Source organism: Canis lupus, chromosome 10, assembly GCF_011100685.1.
Source record: "Canis lupus familiaris isolate Mischka breed German Shepherd chromosome 10, alternate assembly UU_Cfam_GSD_1.0, whole genome shotgun sequence".
Taxonomy (NCBI): Eukaryota; Metazoa; Chordata; class Mammalia; order Carnivora; family Canidae; genus Canis; species Canis lupus.
Genome location: NC_049231.1, coordinates 38,999,130 through 39,024,569, shown reverse-complemented (window position 1 = coordinate 39,024,569; position 25,440 = coordinate 38,999,130). Strand labels below are relative to the sequence as shown.

General features: G+C 42.4%; 1 long non-coding RNA gene across 1 annotated transcript; it reads right to left on the bottom strand.

Annotated features, from left to right (window-relative positions):
* Nucleotides 1-493: 493 nt before the first annotated feature.
* LOC102155326 lies at nucleotides 494-23,514 on the bottom strand. The gene is made up of 3 exons (XR_005365202.1): nucleotides 23,347-23,514; nucleotides 3,187-3,291; nucleotides 494-1,473 (listed from the first exon to the last, which is right to left on the bottom strand). It is a non-coding gene; the product is annotated as an uncharacterized LOC102155326 (long non-coding RNA).
* Between the last annotated feature and the right edge of the window lie 1,926 nt (nucleotides 23,515-25,440).

Below are 25,440 nucleotides of genomic sequence, written 5' to 3'. Positions count from 1 at the left end.
TAAGAAATTCATATATAACTTTTGATTCCTAGGGGCGCCTGAGTAGCTCTATTGGCTAACTGTTTGCCTTCGGCTCAGGTCATGGTCCTGGGGTCCTGGGATCAAGCCCCTTCGGGGGTCCCTGCACAGCATGGATTCTGCTTCTCCTCTGTTGCTCCTTCTGCTTGTTCTCTCTCTCTCTCTTTCTCTGTCAAATAAATAAATAAAACCTTTTAAAATAAAAAAAAAAAAAAAGAACTTTGACTCCTAAAACTTACCTAATAACAGCCTACTGGTGACCAGAAACCTTACTGATAACATAGTCAATTAGCACATATTTTGGATGTTATATGTATTGCACATTGTATTCTTACAATAAAGTAGGCTAGAGGAAAGAAAAATTTTAAAGAAAATCATAAGGAAGAGAAAATGCATTTACAGTGCTGTACTACATTTATTGGAAAAAAAAAATCTGTGTTTAAGTGGAGCCTGTGAGTTCAAACCCATTCTGTTCAAAGGCAACTATATTGTTTTAAACACTGTTCTTTCCACATGACATTTGGTGAACATTTTCTTCTTAGAAAACAAAACTTTAATTATGAAAGCAATAAGGGCAAATCATTTTTAAAACTCCGATAAAATAGAATGCTGATTAAAGAAAAAGATAAGGCATCTTGCTTTCACTTGAAACCCAGGTACAGACACAGCAGCCCTCCCCAGGGAGAGACGTGTTTACCTGTTTGTTGTTCTTCTAAAACAATGAGAAAGCACATGTTTATTCCTCTGTTTGGTGATTTATTGGATTTAGCCTGTATCTGTTCACTCTCCAGAGCGTGGATAAGGAATCCAGCTCTGTAACATTTCCCCCACGTTTCCTGCCCTCCTCCATTTTAAAAATAGTTATTTTTAAATAAGTATCCATTCTACTTTTATAACTTCAGCAATGTACTTAAGCTTCAAGTCCTTATTTCATTACATTTCCTCATTTCCTCCTGGTTTTCCATGAGGTAAGCAGAGGAAAATAAATACCACATGCCACCTTCCACCTCGGTCTGCCCTTCACTGCTCAACTTTTCAGCGAAGTAAGAAGTCTTACTTCTCTTTGGGGGATCATTTACATTCTCTTTTCACTATTTCGAATTGGTACATCTGTGTTTGGCCTATAGGTTGCTATAAAATACTGAACCTCTAAAGTTTTATAATACTATGTAGATGAAAAATTGTCAATCAAAAGAACAGAGTGGGCAACCTAGGCCGCTACACTTGTGCCTCTTGAAGGAGAAAGACTGACGTTTTCTGATCTGAAGTAATAGTTCTCCAACTCTGGATGACTTGCCCATGTGTGCCAAAGCAGCCTCACAGAGCCCTTGGGCTCTTTCAGCCTTTCCTGGGGAAGAAAGCACGCTTGACATCTGGCCCAGCCGATGCGGACAGTTAGCTCAAGGACATGTATAGTCTTGGTGCCAGATGGAGTCCTGTTCTTTGTCAAAGTGTCTGTAATAAAATAAAATTAAAAGAAAGGAAAGTGAATGATGGTGTATTAGTTTGCAAAGGCTACTATAATACGATACCATAGTCTGGGTGGTTTAACCAGCAGAAGTCTATCTTTTCACCATTCTGGAAGCTGAAAGTCTGAGATCAAGAGGTCAGCAAAATTGACTTCTCCGGAGGCCTCTCCCCTTGGCTTGCAGATGACAGTTGAAGGGGATCAGGATATGTCACCCCAAAATACACCACTTCGGGGATCCCTGGGTGGTGCAGTCGTTTGGCACCTGCCTTTGGCCCAGGGCGCGATCCTGGAGACCCGGGATCAAATCCCACGTCGGGCTCCCGGTGCATGGAGCCTGCTTCTCCCTCTGCCTATGTCTCTGCCTCTCTCTCTCTCTCTCTGTGTGACTATCATAAAAAAAATAAATAAATACGCCACTTCGGCTCATGGACTATTTTAAGATGAGGGCAATTGAGAAGGAGCAGATGCAGGAAGAGCTGTCTGCCCTCCTTTATTCCCCAAAGCAGGGCCTACATGTCTCTCTGTGAAAGGGCACCCCGTGCCCACTAGGAGGGAAGGGCCCTCTTGACACCACAGATAGGGAGTCAACATGAGTCTCCATAAACAGATCTTGTTACCATAACCCATTAGCTCCTTCATATATTTCCTAGTTACTGCCCCACTATTTATCACCCTTAAAAGCCAAAATGCCCCTTCCTTTATTAAGACGGCATATAAGCTCCAAACTACTTTTTTGAGTTTTATTTCTTTTCTATAAACCTTTCTCTGAATGTAAATTATGATAAAAACTGCATAGCTTTTTCCCCTGTCAATCTGTTTTTTGCTCATTTAATTTGCAGGCCTCAATCACTCAACAAAACAGGGTAGAGGAAAGGTTTTTCTTCTCTGACACTGTCTCCTCTCTATGTCCTCCCATGACCTTTATTCTGTGTATACACATCCCTGGTGTCTTTTCTTGTTATTATAAGGACCCCAGTCCTAGTGAATTAGGACCTTACTCATATGACCTCATTTGATTCTACCTCTTTGAATGTCCTGCCTCCAAATATAGACGAATTGGGGGGTAGGTTTTTTGGTTTGCTTTTTTTTTGGTGTGTGTGTGTGTGTGTGTGTGTGTGTGTGTGTGAGACAGAGAGAGAGAGAGAAAACAAGCATGAGCAGGGGGAGGAGAAGGAGAAGCAGACTCCCTACTGAGCAGGGAACCAGATGAGGGGCTTGACCCCAGGACTCTGAGATCATGACCTGAGCCAAGGGCAGATATTTACCTGACTGAGCCACCCCGGTGCCCGGGATGGGGTGGGGGGAGGGGGGAGGACGGGTAAGGTTTTAATACATGTATTTTGGGGACCCAGTGCATAACAGATGGTGTCCAATCTGATTCCAATGTTTGAAAAGTTGCTCAGTGTAGGTTGGTTTTATTTGTTTTTGTTTTTTGTGTTCCTTTTTTTTTTTTTTTTTGCAACTGCCTACTATGTTGTTAGGGCATGAATACTTATCAAGTTTTTTAACCTAATTATTTAAGAAATTTTTGTATTTCTTTGGTATTTCTTTGGTCTAGAGCCACCATGGAACGATTTCTGGGACTCTGAAGGTGCTATGAATGGAGAATATTTGGGTGTAGTCTCATAGGCAATCATCTCTTCATGTATGGATGGCATAATGTAAGGGGATGTCCTGGCCCTAAGACAGGTCCTCACCTTTGCTTTAGTGAACTTCCTCACTTGTGCCCCAGGGCCTTTGCCTCACATAAACAGATTGCCAAACATGAGTCACCATCTCAGAAAAGCAGGCGTGCTGGAAGCCTAAATCAAAGAAAGACAATTCTTGATTTTCAGTTAAAAAATGATAACCAAACCAAACTAAACCAATCCAAAATTATTTCCATCCATGTTTGAGAAAGGAAAATCTGTGCACAGAGCAGTCAGGCAAAACTAGCCTGTCTCCTATCCACACAGGGCCCTCCATTCCCCAGATCTAAGGGAAGTGAAGGAAGGACCAGAGAGGAGAGTAGACAAGGAAGTTAGATGCTGGTGCGGAGTCCTTGGTAAGTCACCACATGGGGCAGAGTGACAATAGATCAGCAGATCTGTGCTCAGGGGCCCTTCGCACTGAGTCCTGAGGGATATCTCAGGAGTGAAGACAAGACCCCAGAGACCATTTGGCAGAGCCCACTAGGACTCTGGAGGAGAGTAGACGTGGGAAGGATGGTGCTGCACTTGGGAGTTCTAACCCAGAGTATTCCAACCTGAAGTACTGAGGAAAAGACCTGAATTTACCTGGACATGATTGCCTACATTTTCTCCATTGGGTAGAAGGGGAACTCAAGGTCAAAATTTAAAATCACATATAAGAAAATAAAGGAGGATACATTTTCACATGTTTGTGTTTAAAGATTAAAAATAGCATTCTGGGGCACCTGGGTGGCTCAGTGGTTGCGTTTGCCTTTGCCTCAGGTCATGATCCCAGGGTCCTGGGATGGAATCCCACATCGGTCTCCCCACAGGGAGCCTGCTTCTCCCTCACCTGTGTCCTGCCTCTCTCTATCTCTCTCTCTCTCTTCTTTCAAGAATAAATAAATAAAATCTTTTAAAAAAAAGAAGAAAGAAAAGAAAAGAAAAGAAAAGAAAAGAAAAGAAAGAAAAGAAAAGAAAAGAAAAGAAAAGAAAAAATCGCATTCGGCTGTCAGTTCCACCACTTTAGGAACATTATCTTTCTAAGAGACACCTGAGGACTACAAACTCTATGGGCCCCAGTAGATGAATCTCTTAGCTGTTGTGGGTACTCAAACAATTTAAATTTCAAGGGAGATGTACAGTTATTGAATAGTGTCTACCCCAGCTCCTCATTCATGTCTACCAGGAACCTCAGAATGCAGCTTTGTTTGGAAACAAGGTCTTCACACGTGTAATTAGCTAAGGATTCTGAGATCCTGGATTTAGGGACAACTCCAAATCCAATGGTATCTTAATAAGAGGAAGGAGAGACACAGAAGGACCCATGGGAAAGGGCAGTGGAGGCAAAGATTGGACTTGTGCATTCCCAAGCCAAGGATGGCCAGGAGCCACCAAATGCTAGAAGAAGCCAAGGTAAGTTTCTCCCTGAGAGCCTTGGAAGGAAGTGTGGATCTGCTGGCATCTTGATGTTGGACTGATTTCAAAAATTGGAGAGAATTCTCTTCTGTCCTTTTAAGTAAATGTATGGATATTTATTACAGCCGCCTTAGGAAATGATTGCCCTCATTAAGTGTTCACCTGCATGGCTTCTGTGCTCTGTGGGGCACTGCAGGAAGGATGACCCATTTACTCATTCCATCTTTCAGTAAACCTTTCTTGAGTGCCAGGCACACATATGAATGCTCAGGAGAAAGGAGGAAATGGCCCAGATCACTCTCCATCTCCATGGACCTCAAAGCTTAATTGGAGAGACCAAACCCCCCAGGAAAGCATGGTGCCCTTAAAGCCTAGCAAAGGAAGAATTTCCAGGGGAGGGATGGATCAGGTGTCCAATGCTACAGAGAGGGGAGAGAAGACAAGACGTGTAATATAGCAAAATTGAAGGCATTGTGACCTTGACAAAGCCCAGTAGAAATGTACTGATGACGGTCTAGTCAAACTTGCAGGTAAGGAAGTGACAAAATGGGTAGAGTCAAGCCCCCTGAGGAGTTCTACCATCAAGGGGAGCAAAAAAATGGAAAAGGGGACTTTTTGATTAGTTTACTTATTTTTATATTTAAGCATGCTGGTGAGCAGAGCCAGTGGAGAGGAAAGACAGGATGATTCCAGGGAGGAGGAGGAGAAAGCAGGGTGAAGTCCTGGAGCAGAGCAGAGGGGCTGAGGCCACCACCCCAGGGGCTGGCTAGCATTAGAGCAGGGCTGCTTTCTAGCAGCGAGGTTCAAGAGGCCAGTGGTGGGAAGGTGTGGTGGCTCCCTCTCAATGGCTTCTCTTTCTCACTGAAATGAGAGTCAGGGTAGGGTGATCAGCTGAGGACAAGGAGAGGGAAGCTGGAGAACAAGGAGAGGAGGCATCTCACTGCCGCCCCACTGTGCTGGGGCACTCTGCAGGACTCCAGAGGTGCAGCGTGGAACACAGTGGAAGAGAGACAGATGCTGAACGACGGAAAGGTGGTCCAGGAACCCTATGCATCCTATAGGGCTTCCTTCAGAGTCTGTCATTCCTTTGTTTAAAACTCTCAGAAAGTGGCGCCTGGTGGTTGGGTTGGTTGGGCGTCCAACTTTTGAGTTTCAACTCAGGTCATGATTTCAGGATCTTGAGATCGAGCCCCACATGGAGCTCTGCACTCAGTGGGGAGTCTGCTTGAGATTCTCTCCGTCTGTGTCTGGCCCTCCTGCTTGTTCTCTCTCTCTCTCTCAAATAAATAAAAATAAAATATTTTACAAAAAATCTTCAGATGGTTCTTGGTTGCCTCCACAGATGGTTCTAGGTTCCCGGGTTTGGGTTAGATGCTCTCTGTGACCAGCGCGCAGTGTGCAGACTGTCCCATGTCCTCTCATGTTGCCGAGCAGGAAACTGTAGAAGGAAGACACTTTCAAAAACCTCTGGCCCTCGACCTCAGGCCTGTATCCTCTACCCGGTCAGAAGTGCACCCACACCGTTTAGATGCAGTACCCAGGACAACTCTGTCACTGCCTCGAGGAAGGCACAGACCTGGGCAAGGGGTGCTGGAGGTGCAGGGCAGCAGGCCCGGCAGCCTCTCCTCCCTTCTGGCTCCTCCTTGCAGATACACGGGCCCAGTGCTGCTAGCTCTTCTCACAGGTCGAGGGAATCTCGACTTCCAGAGTGTTGTGGAAGTCACTCATTTTTAAACAGTGGCCCAAATTTTGCAAAAATGCTCCATAAGCAAAAGCAAAGCCATCTGCAGGCTGGATTTAAGCTCTGAGCCAAAGGTTTACTGCCTCTGGGTGGGAGCTGCTGTCTCCCCATCAGGCCTTGAATGTTCTCTTCATGCCCGGAAGACACCCCAATACCCCACGACTGTCTGGTGAAGGTGTTGTCAGCAGCCCAGTTCTGCAGGGAGAGGACTCAGGTGCCGGTACCAGCTCTGCTTGCTGTGAGCACTAACCCACCCTTACAGATTTCTCTCATAGACAAGTGGGAATGGAGGATCTGCTTTCCTTTTTTTTCTTTCTCTCTTTTTAAAAGATTTTTAAACATTTATTCATGAGAGACACACAGAGAGAGAGGCAGAGACATAGGCCGAGGGACTCTACTCCAGGACCCCGGGATCATGACCTGAGCCAAAGGCAGACACTCAACCACTGAGCCACCCAGGTGCCCACAGAGCTGCTTTCTAAGCTAGCTGGGAGGTGATCAGTGAGGTCTGAATGCAGTGTTGGGAGGACCAGGGGGGCCACGCTGAACGGCAGTGAAAGGGGGTGCTCCCCCTCAGGTGCCAACCTTACCCTGGTGTGAGCTCAGGAGGACTGCGTCCTTCAGCCTGTGCCCCCACACCCCTAGCTGGCCTCCTAACTGGACCCTGGCTGCGGTGAGCACAGTGACGGCACCTGGAAGTGCCCAGCAAACACTTTTAACAGTCATCACCCTTCTCACTATCCTTCCAAGCTTGGGATGGTGACTCATCTGCAGGGGAGGGCTTAGCCCATCTCCTGGTGGACATGACCTCTTGCCCCCTCCTTTGGGCCCCTTTTGAACACTGGACATAACTTTCTGTGGCATCTCTGACATGGAGTAGCATGTCTTCGTTTACGGAGTGGTGGAGACTATAGGCCAACCAGACCCTCAGGCCCAGAATGCCGGGCCCAGGCTTATCTGATTGTGAATCCCTGAGACTCGCCCAAGGGGCCACATGATGTTGGGTGGAGGATTTCATGTGACCCCCGGAGCTCACCTGGGACGTGCTTTCTGAACTCCCCACAGGACTGAGCATTAAAGTGTCCCTTTGCTGTTTTCTGCCCTCTGTCATACGGCAGCCGGGCAGGTTCTCTCACCTCAGATCAGACTTGCAAAACTTCTCCAACTGAACTCCCACCCCCCTGCCCTCCTAACATTTTTACAATTCTTTTGGGAGCAGATGGATTCCAGATAACCCGAAGTCAGACAACACACGGTAGGAAAAAATTTTTGTGCTAATGGTTCTATTTTGGTTCTGGTTCTCTTCCTCTCCCCCCAGCAAACATAAATTGTTTCTAAAACTTTGCCAAGAGAACAATCTCCATCAACAGAAGCAGGGAGACTGATGAGCAGTGGCTGGAGGGGTCATCTGCGGGATCATTCCAAAGGTGCCCTACACGTCGGGTTTGGGGGGGGTGCCCATGGTCATTGGTAATTGTGGGCAAAAATTGGTGGCACCTGAGTGGCTCAGCAGTTGAGCATCTGCCTTTGGCTCAGGTCGTGCTCCCGGGGTCCTGGGATCAAGTCCCGCATCAGGTTCCCTGCAGGGAGCCTGCTTCTCCCTCTGCCTGTGTCTCTGCCTCTCTCTCTCTGTGTCTCTCATGAATAAATAAATAAACAAAATATTTAAAAAGAAAGAAAGAAAGAATAAAGGAAGAAAGGAAGGAAGAAAGAAAGAAAAAGAAAGAAAGAATCGGCCCTGTCTCAGCAGCGCTGCTTTAAGAGAGACAGTGAAGGTCAAGCACAGCGGTGAGTAGAAAGGCAGAGCTTGATCTTCCAGGTCGATGACCTGCTCATCTGCTGCTCTGCAGAGCGTCCCCATCTGCTTATTTGTCCTGCTGGGTGATGGGGAGCCCGTGACACTCCCTGCTGCCCCTCAGAGCCTCCAGGGGGATGCGGGCCTTCAGTGTCACCTCTCCTGCTGTGTGTCCAGAGACCTCTGAACACAGAGGTTCTAGGAGAGCTCGGTAGGACACCCGCTTTAATCTATATGCGAGAATAACGTAGCCGCCATCCATGAAGGAGGGCAAATGCCGGTTTGCTTTGTGTACTTTGAAGATGGGTTTAAAACCTGTGCCTTTGTCTACTTGGGAAGGTGTGGGTAGCAAGCACAAGAAGCCAGAGTCATCTTTTTCAAAGTGGCATGTACTATCTTTGTGGTGTAACTACAACAGCAAAAAAATGGGAAAGAGCTTAAATTGAACATTTAATAATATCCAATAATAGAAAATGTCTAAGTAAATTAAATGTCTAAGTAAATTATGATATACCCTGAAGATAGGAGCCATGTGGCCAGCCACACGCGAATATGTTCTTCGGTTACATTAAGCTGAAAAAGCTGGAGATAAAAATGGACACAGAACACAATCTGATAGTTGTTGTATGAAAACCCTTGTACGTGTGCTCAGAAAAGAGACTGAATGGATTTGCAGGAGGATCTTTAAAATGTCATCCTTGGATGGTACGGTTGCAGGTAATTTAATTTTTGTCATAATTTTTTTATTTCCTTCAGAATATTTGCTATTTATATGATAAAAAACTTAAAGAATAGGTATGCATTATCATTATATACATTTTCATGGATGTCAACAGGAATAATGAAAGAATTTCAAGAACATCTCATTATTTGTTCTTTACTGGAAGTAAAGATGGGCCCATTTATATACTGAATTCTATTCCATAATAAATATTACTTGAGGTAAGTTTTTAATAGGAGTTGCATCATGTTCCTGCAACAAAGAATGTATAGAAGCTTACTGTGCTGAATGTTTTCCCTTTCCCCCTCCAGACCCCTGCCACCCCTGGTCCCCGGCCTGGTCTGTATCCAGGAGGCTGACCATCGTGGACTGAATCAATGGACTCCACAAACCTGGCTGCCAGTTGGGTTTGGCCAATGGGGAACCCTGGCAGGACATCAGAGAGAGTGAAATTGTGGTGTTTATTTCCCTCCCCTTGCCAGGTTGCTGTTGTTCATTCTGTATTTCTTTATGGAAAGCTACAGCTCCTGCCAGGTGGCTGCCTCTGCCACTCTCGGCTCTCTCTGGAATCTGGCGATCACTTCTTCCCTCGTGCCCTCAAGTCCTGGGGTGGTCAGCGCTTTCCCTTGTTGCTGACCCTGAGGACCCTCACTGTCTCTTTCGGACATCCTTCTAAAAGTGGTCCCTTTATTAAATTCACTACACATTACTCTCCTTTGGGGTGCTGTCTTCTTCCTGCCTGGCCCCTGACTGGCTCAGTCCATCGAGTGCCCAGCCCCTAGTCTTCCTATCTGTGCTCCTCTGGAGTCTGGACCAGGTCCATCAACACACATGCTTTGCTTTGGGGCAGGAGTTCCACCAAATGTAAAACTGGACACTCCAGGACATGTACCGCATCGGAAACTAGGCATAAGAAGAAAGTAAGCCACCTATTTGGGTACAAGTTTTTACTTAACTTGAATTCATAGACATACAGAGCAAGCAAAACTTAAGGAATGAAAGGAACAAGATCACATTTTTTGAGTATCATTCCTTTGGCAACAAATTAACCGCTGGACTAAGTTTGCTACCATGGTTATATCCTGGGAGCAGCCCAATATCAAGCCAAGAAGCAATTGTTCTCTGGCCTCACTGTCCTCACCTCCTAATCACAGATCTTCACCCTAAAGATGACCCTATTTGTCCTGATGTCAAAGCTGCTCTGACATATCTGGAGGTGGAATGTAGGCATGAGGCCAGGAAGGAGCAGTTTGGTGGACTGGGGGGACTTATGCACCTGCTCAGAAGCTCCCCCCAAAATCCAGCTGTGCTTCAAGATGTAGCCCAAAGTCCTCTCTGAATGCTGATGTAACTCATCATGGCACACTTTTGAAATATGTCTTCTTTCTTTGGCCTGTAGAGTCCAAGACCACTTGCCTTGCAGGGATAGACCTCTCAGCACCTCCCAGGGTGCTCAGTGCACAACAGGTGCTCCGTGAATGCCAGCTCACTGACTAACAGATGGTTTGCCCACGGCCCCGGCAACAGAAAGAATGCCTGGACATAATAAGGAGCACACACCTTGCCACACACCAGCTGCTCTACTGTGCGTACCTACCTTATTCCAGTCCCTCCTATAAAGAGCTCTTGAGTTAGGCAGCCCCCATTTTATGGATCAAGAAACTTGGCTTTGGCAAAGTCCGGTAACTTGCTAATAGTCCCACAGTCATAAATAGCAAGAGACTGCAACCCAGTTTCTTAATGTTTCTTCTGCCTTTCTGCCCTTTCCCTTTGGTGACTGTCCCCAGGCCCCAGTATTAAAGGTGGTCATTTCAGTGAACTAATCTGTCATGTGGGGTGCTTTAACAGGCCACATTAATGAAAGCAAAAGAATCTGAGTTCACAAGTGTCTATACTGGCGAGGGGAATAACAGCTCTTGTCCAACATTCTTGTCTGTGTAGGCTGCCTCCCTTCCTCCCACTTGACCTTGCCCAGTCTCATGGGCAGTGCAACCAGCATGAAACCAGAGGGCCCATTAATATCTTCTCAAGGTCCCTGCCTGAGCTCTTCCCAGACTGGAACTGGCCATTCTCCACGCTGACTCTCTGCTTTACCTCACATTAGAAGCTCCTTTGACATCTCAACTTCCAAACTCAACAGAAAGGAGATGATTCCCAAATCTTGTTCACTTTGCGTTTTGGCCAAGCAGCTCGAGGGCATTTCCATGGTTCAGAAGCAGCTTGTACTCAGTGTCTGTTCCACCATCCAGTATTCACACTTGCATCAATAAAATGAGATGAAAATAGCTCTTAGGGCTTGTGAGTAAAATTCGAACCACAAAACCGCACAAAAATATTTGGTCACCAAATACTTTTTTCCGAAGTCCTGGCATGGAAACTCTTACTTCCAAGTTCATTGAAGTGGTCCGGAGATTTTAATTTTTATGAAAAGAACATGATGAAGTTGAGTCATAGTCAATGTTTTCTGTCACTGAGGGGTGTGAACACAGAAATCATGACATGGGGCAGGGTGTGAAAGAACTGCCAAGCTACAAATATGATGCTCTTGATGATTTCTGGATGGTTAAATTTAGTTACATCTTTGGAAAAGGACTTTGGGTGGGGTGGAGGGAGGTTTAGTTTAAAGACATACCTTTTCTAAGAACTTGGCAGTTTCCATTCTGGCCATCATCAATCACATTCCTCCCGCTCAGAAAACATGGAAACGTGTGCAAAACATTCATTAGTTTTTCCCAGAACAGGAAGGAATTCTTTGAGATGGAAAATAAATAGAGCTATCAAGAACATCGACCTAGATTCTCTTCTCTATTTTTAAGATACTGCAAGAAAAAAATCTATTGCCTTTTTTGCTTTGCTTGCTTGATGTGAAGAGCATTCAGAAGAATATGGACTTCCCAGTAGATCCATCCATGGTACCTGCCCTCATCTATGAGGGCCACACAACATCTGGGTACCAACTGAATCAGCATCTCATCAATTAAACACCCCCCCCCAATCTGCTTCCAATTTGTGCCTTTTCCAAATTATGGTAAAATATACATAACATAAAACTTACCTTTCCAAGCGTACAATCAGTGTAGTAAGTATACTCGTGGTGTCATGCAGCCATCACCACCATCCTTCTCCAGAACTTGTTCATCTTACAAAACTGAAAGTCTGTACCCTTTAAACAACAACTCTCCATTCCTCTTCTCCCCTCAGCCCCAGCAACCCCCATTCTACCTTCTGCTTTTACAAACTTGACAACTTTAGGTGCCTCATATAAGTGGAATCATATCAAATATTTGTCCTTTAGGGACACCTGGGTGGCTCAGTGGTTGAGCGTCTGTCAGCCTTTGGCTCAGGTCGTGATCCCAGGGTCCTGGGATCGAGTTCCACATCGGGCTTCCCGCGGGGAGCCTGCTTCTCCCTCTGCCTATGTCTCTGCCTCTCTCTGTGTGTCTCTCATGAATAAATAAATAAAATCTTTTAAAAAAGTTTGTGCTTTTATGACTGGCTTATTCACCAAGCGTGATGTCTTCAAAGTTCATCCATGCTGCAACTTGTGTAAAAATATCCTTTCTTTTTAGGACTGAATAATTATAGGCCATTATGTTGCTCCATGCATCTGCAGATGGAGATTTGCATTGCTTCCATCTTTGGCTGTTGCGAATAATGCTGCTATCAACATGGGTGTACACATATCTATTTGAATCTCTGCTTTTGATTCTTTGGGGGCATATACCTAAAGTGGAATTGCTGAATAATGTGGTAATTTTATGTTTAACTTGTTTTGAGGACCCACCATATTGTTTTCCATTGAGGCTGACCATTTTACACTCACCTCAGCAACACACAGGGCTGCAGTTACTCCCCACTTTTGTCTTTTAACAGAGGCACAAGTTAGGATGTGCTTAAAAATGAGGTGATCATTTTATCTGGATTTTGAAGGACTTTTCTAGTTCAAGTCACTGAACCTTAGGAACGTGTTTTATAAATAACAAAACTGGAAACAAAACTTAAATGATAGATGAAAATAGAATGAAGAAATAAAAACAATTAGGAAGACGAAATTAAAAAAAAAAAAAGACACAATGGTGGCTTATCTAGTGATTCACACACCTGGATCAGAGGTGGCTTCGGAGAAACTTCACAGTAACCCCAACACCAGGAAGATTTTGATGAATTTTGATGGATTTTGAATTATCAGTTGTCACTTCCCAAGATTGAGTGGGTGCCCTCTCTCAGCAGTGGCTTGGAGATGAAATCCTCTCCCTCTCTTGTTCAAGGCACACCTCCAGGGAGGATCGTTAATAGCACTGCATCCAGAATGCCTAATTGAGGGGAAGCTACTCCTTAGCTATACTGTGAGGAATTGCAGGGCACACACAGAAGGGAGGGCATTTACAGGACATGTGTACTTACAGGAGCCAACACCTTCCTGTCTACCTCTTGTTCCTCCCAGCTTCCTAAAAACAGAGTGTTAACCAATAGTGAGTGCTCTCTATCATATCCCCGGCACTGTCACTGTGGGAAGTGGGGCTCAAAGAGGTAAAGTAACCCAGGAGGTGACCCAGACAGCACAATGGAGCTGAGTTTTGTTCTGCTGGTTTGCCTTGAGTGATGAGTGAAGCTGAAAGGGTACAATGTTCATCTTGGGAACCAAACAAACTCCTGCCCTACCCTAGATCTCTAAGGTTCGTGCTCCAGTTTTGCCTCTGAACTTGAGTGTAGTAGCTCCGAGTCAGAAGACAACACAGACATTTGTCTCAAGAAATTTATGTGACTGTATCTAAGAATACTGAATGTGATGCCAATGGGGCTTAAAGAATTGGCACTGGTCATTTACGTCAAATTGGTCTACAGAGCCAGTTCTTTTAAAATTTTATTTGTTTATTCATGAGAGACACACAGAGAGGCAGAGACACAGGCGGAGGGAGAAGCAGGCTCCACGTAGGGAGCCCCATGCCAGACTTGATCTAGGGTCTCCACAATCACACCCTGGGCCCAAGGCAGGCGCCAAACTGCTGAGCCACCAGGGCTGCCCGAGCCAGTTCTTTCTGCATCAAATCCACACTTACTTTGTTACCATTAATTAGGTTTTAAAATAGTTTAAATTAGGGATACCTGTGTGGCTCAGTGTTTGGGCGTCTGCCTTCTGCTCAGGATGCGATCCTAGAGTCCCGGGATTGAGTCCCACATCAGGCTCCCTGCAAGGAGTCTGCTTCTCCCTCTGCCTATGTCTCTGCCTCTCTCTGTGTGTTTCTCATGAATAAATAAATAAATAAAATCTTTCAAAAAATTTAAAAATTAAAATTGTTTAAATTAAGCCATTTAACTTTTAGCTGCTTCAGCTATTGTAAAATTCCTGAGATAATGGAACAGGCCTTCTTTTTAAAACACATACTATACCTAAAACAGGTGATCTATTATTTAAAGGTTAGTTTTAAACCCTGAGTAGTCTCAGAGGCCCCACTCTCCATAGTCACATTTCCTTCCTGCCTATCCTGACACAGGTGCAGGTGTGTCATTTCATCTTAAGTCTAGATAAGCAAAGCCTAGAAGCTCAATCAAGTAAAAACATATCATATTGTTTCTTTGTTTGTTTTTAAAGATTTTATTCATTTATTCATGAGAGACACACCGAGAGAGGCAGAGACATAGGCAGAGAGAGAAGCAGGCTCCATGCAGGGAGCCTGATGTGAGACTCAATCCTGGGACTCCAGGATCACACCAAAAGCAGTGATCAACCACTGAGCCATCCAGGCATCCAAAACATTCAGTCCATAACACCTAACTTCTTTTTATACAGATTCTAGTCATATTGGATCATGGGCCCACCTAATGACCCCATTTAACTTTAATGACCTCTTGAAAGATCTTATCTACAAATACAATCATATTCTGGGGTACTGCGACTAAAGTCAGGAGTTCAACATATGAATCTGGGTTGTGGGGGGGAACAATTCAGCCCATAGCACAATTGAAATATAGATATAAGGACGTGGATAGAGAGAGAGTATTATGCTGAGTGAAATAAGTCAGCCAGAGAAAGACAAATACCATACAATTTCACTCACATGTGGAATTTAAGAAACAAAACAAACTGCTGCAATGCCATGCTTAGTCCCAGTAAAAAGCTCATCCTCAGAGTCCCTTGGCGGTATAGACAGCTCATTTGTCTCTGACTGAGCTGCTCCTTACTGGGGATTGCTAGGCGAGGAGCAGGCAGGCTGCCTCTTCTAACCCCAGATATTTTTTTAGTGAATTAGAGGATAAATTCTCTGGGCTCTGGATTTCTGATGACATGAGTCATGAGGCATGAGTTTGGGTCCCAGAGTCTGGTACTTAAAGTTTCGTTGATTTTTTCCACTGATGATCAACAAAGACTGGCTACTGAGTCCTGTCCATTCACTTTGGAATCAGCATGTGCTTGAAGGGCAAAGTGGCTCAGAACATCAGGCTCGCCCTGTGGCTTCCTTCCTCTCTACCTGCAGCCCCTGAGTTTTGTTGTTTTAAGCCCTCACTGTCTGGGCAGCTCTCTACTGACTCCGGATACATTTTCCTATATTTTTTCCAGCCTTTTTTGTATCAGAAGTAGTCCTGGACCATCCTAGTCTACCATCGCTGGTGAACGTAGCATTACACACTGATACAGATATTCTATATATTATATACATATATATTATATTATATTACAGATATTTGTAATTCTTGGGATGCAAATTGTGGCTATGCAGTTGTTGAGGATTTCCTTAAATTAAATAATTGTCCATTTAAGAACATCAGAGATCATTGATAAGAAGAGATCTCATTGGGCAGCCCAGGTGGCTCAGCAGTTTAGTGCCACCTTCAGCCCAGGGTGTGATCCTGGAGACCTGGGATCAAGTCCCACGTTGGGCTCCCTGCATGGAGCCTGTTTCTCCCTCTGCCTGTGTCTCTGCCTCTCTCTCTCTCTTTCTGTACTCTCATGAATAAAGAAATAAAATCTTAAAAAATAACCTAAAAAAAAAAAAAAGAGATCGCATCTTTTCTCTCTTTGTGAATACGCAGCTAAAGTGCCGCAGAAGGAGGCAACAAATATCACCGATAACAAATATCTATATAAATAGAAGTGTTAGGGAGGTTTGGGATGAGAGAGAGAATACCACTTCCAGCCATAATAGTATAGCTGATATTGAACTAAGTCTCTTGCTGAAAGAATAAAGGCTGGAAAAAATAGAAACTCTTTGAAGGCTTTGGAATGCAACCAGTGCAGGTAGGACTAGAGAGGTGGGGCAGTCCCTGAGAGAATGGAGCACATGGGGGTGAGTTTCGCAGTTGTCCAGCTCTGTCCTGACAGCATCTGCTAGCTCTCTGCATGGACACAGAGGGTCACAGCATTCAGTGAGTGTCCCACTGGGTTGAGGAGACAGAGCTGGATTTCAGGTCTACAGAAGTGGCTGCTTGAGAGGCAAAATTGCATAAAGAAAGGACCTGTAGAGAAATGAACTGAAAATTTTACATACATTTTCCCTGGAAACATCTGCCCACTCTTAAGGTGAGCATGCATCAGGCTAACCTAAGAAACAAGCAGAAACCAGCAGAAAGTTGCAGCTTGGTGTATAAAGAGACGACCAGAGATTTCAGCAGCCATAAGGTATGGGGGAGAGAGAGATCAGAGTTTAAGACCCATGAAAGAGGAGAGGCATTGCTCAATAGTATAGAATATTGATTGAGCTCCCAGAAGGGCCCAGTCTTAGGGATAAAGGCTATGTCACAGAAGAAAGAGTGAAGTTTAAACAGACCTAACAGACCTAATAGCATAAAGTTAGCCCATGATAGGATCATGATGATCAGTGGGCATGCCTCCTGCCTGCCAGATGGAACATTAATGCAACCTACAGGAAAACATCTTCCAGTCTTTGATAGGCCATGTCCAGAACTTGAAATAAACCACAAGCCATACTAAAATTAAGATCAAGTAACTGAAACTAAGAAAAATTATCAAAATGAAAAGTCTCATGAGTTACTTAGATATTAGTAAGCAGACAGAGATTTAAATATAACTATGATTGACATCCTCAAGGAGACAGTGGAAAGACAATTTTACCAATGTGTTGTGTGTATATCATTTCCATAGATCTCAAATGATTATTCATAAAAAAATGATAATTCATATGAAAAAATACTCCAGGTAAATTAATAGTTAAATGAATGATTTTAGTGTAAGATTAGACTTAGCAGAAGAAAGGATTGGTAGACTAAAGAAAGGACAATACAAATATCCAGATTAAAGTACAGAATGGAAAAAAAGGTAGAAAGTAACAAAATGGACACAAAAGCAGAACACATACTATAAAGGTCTAATGTATGAATTGGGTTCCCGGGAAAAGAGGACAGAGAAAGAGAAAAAGAGTGGGAGTAATATTTTTGAAAGTAATGTTTTTAAAAATAAGGTCTACACAATTAATAAAAGACATCAAACCGTAGGTTCAAAGTGTTAGATAATGTCAGCAGATAAATTTAAAGATACCCATACTGAGTCACATCACAGCCAAAGAATTGAAAGTGACAGATGAGAACATTTTAATAGCAAGCAGAATAAAAAGATGGATTGTCTTCAACGCAACAACAGTAAGACTGATGACTGATTGTCTAATAGTCAGAGAACAATGGAATGACATCTGCATAGTGTTGAAAGAACTTACAGGATGCTTTCAGACAAACAGAAATTCTTATTTAAAAAGTACTAAAGAGAGTAACTGTTCAAAAAGAAGGAAAATGATCTCAGATGGAAGTACAGACACATAGAAAGAAATGAAGAACACCCCAAAGGGTAAATATGAAGGTAGATAATAATTAATAATGGATTATGGGGTTTAAAATATAGTTAACATATATAATGGGACATCTGAGTGGCTCAGTCAGCTGAGTGTCAGACTCTTGATTTCAGTTCAGGTCATGGTCTCGGGGCCCTGGGATTGAGCCCCCAATGTGCTCTGCACTCGCTTTCTGGAGAGTCTGCTTGAAGATTCTCTCTCTCCCTCTGCTCTTTCCTCCACTCTCTCTAAAAGAAGGAAATAAATCTTTAAAAAATAAAATAAAATATAGTTAGTATGTATGAATGAAAACAGTAGCACCAAATTAAAACAAAACAAAACAAAACAAAACAGGAGCAGTGTAAATGAAGTTAAACTGTTTTAAGTTCCATGCACTAAAAAAAAAAAAAAAAAATTCCATGCACCGTTCAGAAAGTGGTAAAAGTACTAAATTAAGATAGGCTGCACTAAGTCAAGGATTTTTTTTATTATTATTGTTCATGAGAGACACAGAGAGAAAGGCAGCAGAGACATAAGCAGAGGGAGAAGCAGGCTCCTGCAGGGATCTGATGTGGGACTTGATCCTGGAACTTTGGGATCAGGCCCTGAGCCAAAGGCAGACAACTCAACTGCTGAGCCACCCAGGGATCCCAAGGATGTATTTTTAATCTAATGGATTATCACTAAAATAATAACAAAAGAATGTATAAGTAATAGGCTGATAGATTAAAGTAGAATAATAAAAATGCTTGATTAATAAGTAAAACAATAAGGGAAAAGTAAAGAAGAGAGGGAACAAGTAGAAAAAATTAACAAGATGATAGATTTAAAACTAAATATATCAGTAATTTCATTCACTATCAATGGACTAATACTTAAAAGACACAAATATCAGATTGTATTAAAAGCATTATTATATGTTGATGATAAAAGACACATTTTAAGTACAAAACTATATAGAATGAAAATATATAAAGAAAAGGTGACAATTGAAAGGAGAAATAGAGAAACGTAATTATAGCTGGAGACTTTAACACACATCTCTCAGGGACTGTTATAAGCAAACAAGAAATCAGTAAAGGATGTAAAAGACTAACAATAGAAAAAAATGACTTCATCTATTTGATCTTGATATATAGCAATGCACAGAAGATTGAGCAGACTACATATTTCTTCATGGACACAAGGAACATGTACCAATGTAGACCATATTCTATGAGTCATGCAGGAATCCTCCACGAATTTCAAAAGACTGAAATCATACACAATATGTTCTCTGACCACAGTGGAATTAAATTAGAAAAGAAAGATAACTGAAAGATCTACACATATTTGTAAGTTGGGAAACACGTTTCTAAATAACCTATGGGCACAATAAAACCTAGGAAATGTCAACTTTAAAGGCGCTAAATATGCTGAAAAACGACCAGAAAGGAAATTAGAGATACTTTGAACTGACTCATAATGAAAATACGACATATCAAAACCTACAAGTTTCAGCTAAAGCAGTGTTTCAATGAAAATACACAGCCTTAACTGCAGGTATTAGAAAGAAGACTGAAAATGAACAATCTAACCCTTTCTCTCAAGAGGCTTGGACAGGGGTGCCTGGGTGGATCAGCTGGCTAAGCGTCTACTTTTGGCTCGGGTCCTGGGATCAAGCCCCACATCAGACTCCCTGCTCAGTGGCGAGTCTACTTTTCCCTCTCTGCCTTGCTCATGCTTGCTCTTGCTATTTCTCTCTCAAATAAGTAAATAGAATCTTTAAAAAAAAAAAAAAGAAGAAGCTTGAAATAAACATCAAACATAAACCCAAAATGCCTGGGATTGAATCTATATATATTTAAAAAACAGAAATGTAAAAAAAAAAAATCAAGGCTCTAAATAGAAGAAAGGTCAGAGATTTTCAAACTTGGCTGCACATTAGAACAACCTGGGTGCTGGAGATTCTGAGTAAATGGGATGGGGGTGAAGCCTAAGCATTGGGAGTGTCTGAGCTCCTGCCTGATTCCAAGACTGAACCCCAGCTGGTAATGACTGAGTTGGGCAGAAAGTGCCAAGTGACTGGTTTGCAAAACATCTGGAGTGCTTAGAGGTTGGGGAGATCACTTTCAGCCAGGTGGTTCAAGGGCTTTTGTAGGAGAAATGGAGCCCAATTGGAGTGTACGGGCAGGGATCAAACACACAGTCTAACAGCATTACCAGAAAGGGCATCATGTGGCCCAAGAGCTGGTCCCACAGGCCAGAAGTGGTGTCCACATCCTCCCTGGCCAACTTCCTTATTCTCTCATCAGTCAGTGCAATCCCTCCTTGCCTTCATAATGAAGATATAATAAAGAGTATGAGGGATAGAATGAAGGACTTAGCCACCAGCTGGCTTTGAGAAGAGAAGAGGAAAGGCTCTCAGGTCTTGGGTGGAGGTGCCTGGCTGGGTAGTTTCTGAGGAGGAAGGAACACTGGACAGAAGACGGAGTCTCTAGTTCTTGCTAGAACTAGAATGGTGCTCTCTCCATTCCCTAGGGTCTGTGTTTCTCATCCAAAAATTGGATTGATTTGATCTCTAAGTGATTTTCCATTTCCAAAAAGGCTATAATCGAATCATTTGAGTGTCATTTCTTGGATGTATATGTTGTCTTATAAAGTTATAGCTTTTTTTTAAATTGAGGTATAATTGACATCCAACATTACACTAGTGTCAGACGTACAGCATAGTAATTTGATATTTGTGTCTTGCAAAATGATCACCACAATGTGTCCAGTTAACATCCGTCACCATGCTTACAGAATTTTTTTTTCTTATAAAAAGAACTTTTAAGATCTACTCTCTTAATAACTTTCACATATGTGTTTCATCCCTATGGCTTATTTATTTTACAACTGAAAGGTATTTTATACCTTGTTATCTCCTTTCATCCATTTCATCCACCATCTCCCAGCCTCTGGCAGACACCATCTGTTCTCTGTATCTATGAGTTTGGGTTACTGTTGGTTTTTCTTTTGCTTATTTTTAGATTTTAAGTATAAGTGAGATCATATGATATTTACCTTTCTCTGGCTAACTTATTTCACTTAGTGTAGTGACCCCAAGTTCCATCCATGTTGTTGCAAATGGCAAGATTTCATTCTTTTTAATGGTGTAATAATATTTTATTATATATAAATATATAAATATACATAAAATAATCTTTTATCATATATAAATATATAAATATACATTACATTATTATATGTAATATATGATTTGATAAAGAATATGAGATATACACAAATGTATAATGTATATATCTATACATAATTTTAAAATAAATACATGAATATATTATATTATAATTTATATAACATATATGTAATTTTATATATTTATATTTATGTATAATTTATAAATATATAACTCATATTATGTTATAATTTATATAATAAATATATGTATACATAACATGATCATATATATTATATAATAATTATATAATATAATAAATACAGCAGATGTGTTTACATATTAATATATAATATAGATTATATTATAAATATAATATAAATATATATATACACATACATTTTCTTTATCTATTCATCTATTAATGGACACTTAGGTTATTTCTGTATCTTGGCTATTGTACACAATGCTGCAGTGAACATACTGATTCATATGTGTTTTTGAGTGAATGTTTTCATTTCCTTTGTTATATCCTCAGAAGTGGAACTGCAGGATCATAGGGTAGTTGTATTTTTAGCTTTTTGAGGAACTTCTATACTATTTTCCAGAGTGGTTGCACCAGTTTGCATTCCCACCAATGGGCACGAGGGTTCTCCTTTCTCTCCATGCTGGCCAATGCTTATTTCTTGTCTTTTTGATAACAGGCATTTGAATAGGTGTGAAGTGACATCTCCTTGTGGTTTTGATTTGCATTTCCCTGATGATAAGTGATGTTGAGCATTTTTTTAATGTACCTGTTGGCCATTTATGTTTCCTTTTTTTTTTTTTTTTTAAGATTATTTATTCATGAGAGACAGAGAGAGAGAGGCAGAGACATAGGCAGAGGGAGAAGCAGGCTCTTCACAGGAGCCCGATGTGGGACTTGATCCTGGATCCCGGGATCACAACCTGAGCCGAGGCAGCTGCCCAACCACTGAGCCACCCACGTGTCCCCATTTATATGTTTCCTTTGGAAAAATATCTATTTAGGTCTCATTTTTTAATTGGATTGTTTTCCATTATTGACTTGTACGAGTTCTTTATGTATTTTAGATATTAATTCCTTATCAGATATATGCTTTGCAAAATATTTCCTCCCATTCCATAGGTTGCCTTTCCATTTTGTTGATGGTTTCCTTTACTGTGCAGAAGCTTTTCAGTTTGATGTAGTCCCGTCTGTTTATTTTTGCTTTTGTTGCCTTTGCTTTTAGTGTCAGAATAAAAAAACTTATCACCTAGACTGATGTCAAGGAGTTTGCTACTTATGTTTTCTTCTAGTTGTGTGGTTCCAGGTCTTGGATTCAGGTCTTTAGTCCACTTGGAGTTAATTTTTGTGCATAGCATAGATAGTGGTCCAGTTTCATTCTCTTGTATGCGGATTTGCAGTTTTTCCAACACCATTTATTGAAGAAAATGTCTTTTCCCCATTGTATATTCTTGCCTGCTTTGCTGCAAATTAATTGATAATATATGAATGGGTTTGTTTCTGGGTTTTCTATTTTGTTGCATGGATCTATGCATCTCTTTGTATGCTGATACCACACTGTTTTGATTGCTACAGCTCTGTAATACAGTTTGAAATCAGTGTGGTGCCTCTAGTTTTGTTCTTCTTTTTCTGTAGATTATTTTTATAGGTCAGAAATTGTAAAGCAGAGGTCTGTGGACAGAGTCCAGCAAGTAGACGTGTTTTTAGTCTCAATAATAGTATTTTAAAAGTGTTTTGCAATATGAGATTTTACATAAAGTTATAGATTGAGTGGCTCTGGAAACAACAGGAGCTCTGGCACCATGGACTTGCTTGAAGCATTCCTGCAGTTGTTGGAGCTGAAGAGGGCTGCTCCTTAAGCCAGGGCAGGCCCTTGCCAGCATATATATATATATATATATATATATATATATATATATATATATCATATATACTCAGCTAGTTCCACTGCTGTACACTCCGGGTCAGCCTTGTGGTGGTACCTTAGTCCTACTGTGGGGCTGGGGTACCTAGTGGGGTCCCTGTGAAGACTCCTTCAGTAAAGTATTCATCGCCTTGCCTCTTGTTGTCTTAGAATTACACTTTGCTAGAAATGATCATCTAATGATTATTTGATCTTCTTTCATTTCCCTGTTTGTGTTGTCTAACTGGGACCCTCAAGACTTTTGTGCTCCCCAGCCTCAGAGAGGATGACCTCTCTTCAAACATTATTGGTTCCCAGAAAACAAATGAAAACTTGGGGATTGGGTGTTGTAGAGGTATGCATGTTCATGTCCACCGCTCCGGAGTCCTCTGAGTCTTCTAAATACTCAGACCCAATGATCCTGAAGCAATTTTTCTAACCACAGTTATCTAAATCCTGTTCACTTTTCTCTTCTTTTTCTCAGTATTCAATTTAAGTCACTTAGGTTTGGTGCAGGGCAGCAGGGCCTTTTAGGGTCAGGAGCATTTTCCTTGGAGGCCACCCAGTGAGGGAAGAGGTTAGTCAACTGCTTTGACATTTTGCACCTACGAGACCACCTGCTAGCACCAACCACCTTACTCCTTACCTCATCCCAAGGATCTGCCTGGTGCAGTATGGAGAGGAAAACCAGACTCTTCCATCTCCTGTCGGGTCACTCAGTGCAAACACTCCCATGGTTCTTTCCAGTGTGGCCACAGAATGCCTTCCCGAACCTTCAGGGTTTACTGTGCATGAGACATCATTGTTACTGGAGAGACCTTGCGTGGACAGAACACTCCAAAGTCAGCCCCTGCAACAGGAGAGGGAGATGACACCCCTGTGCTTCGTTTGTGCTTTGATAAGAAGTGTGCCCTGTTTCCAAGTCTGAAGTGAACCTGGCAAACTCGGTTTTGTGAGTGGACGTGAGAAACTATTAGTGGATAAGAGGAACATTTTGGCGTGTGGCCTATTCCAGGAAGAGAATCCAGTGTCCTCTTCCTTATGCTGACTACACCCCCTCCAAGCCCCCCGACCCTTCAGAACCATCACCCCGTCATCCTTCTGGGAGAAGGTCAGGAGGGAGGGCGAGGGTTTTTCTCTCACCTTCATTTTTTCTGGTAAATACAAAACCTTTGCCTCAAAGGGAGACATACCACTTATTTAAAAGGGCTTAAGAGGTAACAGGAAAATGAAAACCATAGATAGTTAAGCCATTTTGGGGAAGGAGTAGAGGGTGTAAAATATATCACAACACATAGTGAACCTTCTCCCTGGGGCCTCTTTCCGATGGTTTTTCTCACTAGTTCTCCTGAGGTCTACACACTTGTAGTGAGGCAATATTCTGCTTTCCAGTTATGAAAGCTGCTGCAGACCCTCTTTTCGTGAAGTCATTTGGCAGAATTTGCATGTTGTTGGTATCAGTCACTGAAGTGAAGTCTCTTAAAATAGGCTTTTGGGACGCTGGGTACCGATGCCCTTAAAGCTCAGTGACACAGGCAGCTAAGTGTTCCTATAAAAATAGACAGGTGTGAGTGGGCTGCACTGGCCCCTGACGCATGCTCACCAACTCCTCTCAGCTGTCAGCACCTCTGTCCTCTGATTTCCCACCTACTCCCTATTATCCACTCCCCTCTTAACTCCACTTGCTCTCCTCCTCATGGTCAGGGGACAATAAACGTAGCCATCAGATCTCTGAGTGGCTAGCATTTGGGAGACTAAGGCACCTCAAGTTACATATTTATTCATTAAAAACTTGTTATAGGTATGTAGTTAGTCATCTACATGTAGAGTCAACTCCCAAATCAGAATAGTACAATATAATCTAGGACAGTCCAGCAAATAGGTTGATGTTAAATTTGAATACATTCCCAGGTAACTGGTTGTGGTTATTGGTGTTGTTTCCCTGGGATTTTGATACCAATCTTTCCTTTCTCCCTTCTGAGCAAGTATTAAACACCCTCATCTGGCCAGCATCAGGTCTCACCAGGACCACCAGGACCTCATGTGCAGGTTTAACACTGTTCAAGACAGAGGGGACCATTCCTCATGACTGAGGTTAGTGGTGGTCTCCTGGGGTTGTATAAAGTGGCAACCCTCCTACCCATAATTTCTTTGATCTCTTTCCCCCAGTTCTTTCTCTTCTTCAGATTCTGATATGGTGATTTGGAAGGTAGGAGTGGTGAGGACTTCAAGATATGGGACATGAAGGTGAGTAAGTTGTCTTGCAGAAGATGATAATGATAGAGTGATCACAGTGACATGGGCAGAGAACTAGAGGAGCACAGGGCAAGGTCTCTCACTTGGCCTCCAGTTCTGCAGGTGCCTGAACTAGGTTTTGAACTTCTTGTTTTCTGTAAACACTCATCCCAAGTTATTCTTTGTTGACTTAACAGCTCCATAATTGTTTAATGTAATGATTGCATCAAACCATATTTTTGTCTCCAAGGTTGACATCCTTACTGCCATCAACAAGGAATTTTCTTATCACAGAAGTTTTCCCATCTACATTTCTTTGGAAATGTTACACTCCAAACCAGTGCGGTGTTCGTGTGTGATCCAATGGGGGCAGCATGCTGGGCATCATTATTTCCCATGATCTTGATGTTCTAATAATGCAACCATCGAGTACATTCTTATACTTTAGAGATCATCATTTGATGGTCTCTTGGGCTTGGGTTTTGACCACCAAATGATGATCTCT